The sequence below is a fragment of the Pseudophryne corroboree genome, chromosome 9 (assembly GCF_028390025.1).
Source record: "Pseudophryne corroboree isolate aPseCor3 chromosome 9, aPseCor3.hap2, whole genome shotgun sequence".
NCBI lineage: Eukaryota > Metazoa > Chordata > Amphibia > Anura > Myobatrachidae > Pseudophryne > Pseudophryne corroboree.
The window spans coordinates 332,804,049-332,807,152 of NC_086452.1; the positions used below are offsets into that span (position 1 = coordinate 332,804,049).

Sequence of the window (3,104 nt, forward strand, 5' to 3'; positions counted from 1 at the left end):
TACCGTAAATACGCATACCGTGCGCCTGCGGGTGCCCGCGACTGTGAGTATGCGCACACACGGGAGAGCGTACGCATGCGCAGCACGGACCTGTGTGAGGTGCAAATATGGCAGTGTGTGTAGAGATATTTTTCTGACTTTGACACTCCTGATTCAGGTCACTTCAAGAGGGAGTAATATACTGGTCTTAGACTAGGTTTGCTCATACACTTGGTACCTGCCTATCACTTCTTGGTACTTTGGCTAAGATCAGGTATAGTATCTGTTATCAGTTTACTATCCGATACGCCCACTCTCTGGAGCCCATTTATTGAATGGAATTTTAAAATAGGGAGATAGAAGAAAAACTATCTGTCCACTCCACGCATTGACCTGGTAGTGCAGTACTCCCAAGACTGGTACACAACATTTAGGTTATGTTAGACTCCTTAGTCTTGGTGGATCTCCACGATGATCCTGACAACCAGGTCTTTTGTGTGAGGTAGGTCTCAGGGTTTGGTGCTCTATCCTGTCGCTATCCCTTCCTCAAGGGTTGGGCAGAGATTGGTAGTTGCAGGGTATTTTTTTGTGGGGGGTTTCGGTATGTATATTTTTTGACAGACACAGGATTTCACACTATTCATAAACCCTACAGTTGACAATAGCCAACACACACATAGGCTGCTGTACATACACACTGTACGTACGCAAGTACATACATACATAACACAACACACACATAGGCTGCTGCACATAAAAACAATACATCATTACACAACACACATAGGCTGCTGTACATACATACAATACAGTACATGCTTTATACAACACACACAGGATGCTATACATAGTTATATACATACATTACACAACACACACAGAGGCTGCTGCACATAAAAACAATAAACAGTATGCGTTATACAACACACACATACTGTAGGCTGCTGCACATACATACATACATACATACATACAAACATACATAAAACAAGTACAGTACCAGGTGCAGAGAGGAGCAGACTCCCGGCAGCGATGGCACTGCAGAAAAGACGTAGAGAGAGCTGCTTTGGCTGACGCTGAGTGAGCATGCGCACTTGCTCAGCAGCTCCCAGGCTCCTCCGTATGAAGAGACTGAGCTGCAGCGGCAACTGCGGTCGCGGTCCATGTTGAGACGGAGACAAAGCTGTCTCCGTCTCTTAAAAAATAATTCTGCCCACCAGGGGGGGTTTCTGGGTACTCAGAACCCCCCCCCCCCCTGTGTGCGCCACTGAGTTGGTCACTACTGGCTCCTGCCTTCCACACCTCTCAACCATTGTGTTTTCTGTTTGTCGGCTGATTACTGTATGCCTTTTCACCATCTCTGGATATCGCATGTGTCTTGTACTGTTTCCATGTGCACATTAGATTCCTTGGTTGTACTTCATCATTCCCATAGCAGAAGATTGTCTTCTCCTCTGTGGTCTCCCTTTGGATGGGTCTTCTCTGTCAATATCATCACAAGTCTGTTTTCCAATGTTCGAACTCTCTGCTCTTTCTGGGCGCTGTTCCTTACGGCCATATTCCCTAGTCATTGCAGTTGCTTGTCTGCTGCATCTTTGTCATTGCAGCTTTTCTCATTGTTCAGTCTTTGGACTTTTTGCTTAGTTGGTTTCTCTTCTGTTGTTTCTACTCTCCGTCTCCTCTCGGCTTGGTTTATGTAAACTGAGCTTGAAAGGAAATAGAGGAGGAGGAGGAGGAGCCAGCTACACTTCCTGAAAAAATTAAAGTGCTACAGGCTCCAATTATCCACCTGTCTAAGCCCATTGTCTAGGATTGCTTGCTATGGGCAACATCCCATCTTAAATAAAACTCCCATGTTAGTAAATTTACCCCACTGCACGATAATAGGATTTTAATTACCTACCGGTAAATCCTTTTCTCGTAGTCCGTAGAGGATGCTGGTGTCCACATTAGTACCATGGGTATAGACTGGTCCACTAGGAGCCACTGGCACTTTAAGAGTTTAATAGTGTGGGCTGACTCCTCCCTCTATGCCCCTCCTACCAGACCCAGTCTAGAAACTATGCCCGAGGAGACTGACCACTTCGAGAGAAGGATTTTACACAGATAGTGGCGAGATTCACAACAGCTCACACAAACCAGGCAAACCAAGCTAACTAGCTTGAAAAACTGCGCAAAAGCTGAATAACATTACTGAACCAAGTAACAATGTAGTACGTAACTAAGAACAAAGTACTACTGAACCTACACTGCAGGATAACGAAGCGCTGGGTGGGCGCCCACAATCCTCTACGTACTACAAGAAAAGGATTTACCGGGTAATTAAAATCCTATTTTCTCTTACGTCCTAGAGGATGCTGGGGTCCACATTAGTTCCATAGGGTATAGACTGGTCCACCAGGAGCCATTGGCACTTTAAGAGTTTGAGAGTGTGGGCTGGCTTCTCCCTCTATGCCCCTCCTACCAGACTCCGTTTAGAAAATGTGCCCAGAGGAGCCGGTCACAGCTAGGGGAGCTCTACAGAGCTTTTCTAGAAAAGTTAAATTTTAGAGTTTTTTATTTTACAGGGAGGCTGCTGGCAACTTCCTCCCTGCAGCGACGGACTAAGGGGGAGAGCAGTGTCCGCCCTGCGGGATCTGAGCCACTGTCTCCGCTGACTGGACACTGAGCACCAGAGGGGTCGGATCGCTCCACGCCACAGGGGGTCGCTTGCCCCAGCAGCATGCCGCCAACCCCTTACAGAGCTGAATTAGTGGTGAGACACCGACCCCCCCAAGCAAGCGGGGGGCTGGTGTGAAGATGGCGGGGAGGGGGCACTGTATTAACTGCGCTCCTGGGAAGGCTCAGCGGTACATGGTGGGGCGCCCTGGGCCAGCGCTTACCCCCTACACTGGTCCAGAAGCCTGTCGGGGTCCTCGGATCTCAGCCAGCACTAATTCCTCAGGCCAGTATAATCCATGAAGAGCGGGTATATACCCCCATAAGTGTGCGCTTGTGCAGGTCACACAAGGTGACACGGATACCGATTCTGCCACCATAGACGGTGATAGGGATGTGTTGCGGGGGTCTGCATCTCTTGCAAAGGGGGTGCAATTGTTGATAGAGGCTATCAGTGATGTGTTGAA

At 48.1% G+C, this 3,104-nt stretch overlaps 1 non-coding gene across 1 annotated transcript; it reads left to right on the top strand.

The window, feature by feature from the left end:
- The first annotated feature begins 223 nt into the window (after window positions 1-223).
- Window positions 224-409, top strand: LOC134959268 (U2 spliceosomal RNA). The gene has a single exon (XR_010187330.1). It is a non-coding gene; the product is annotated as a U2 spliceosomal RNA (small nuclear RNA).
- Window positions 410-3,104: the final 2,695 nt, after the last annotated feature.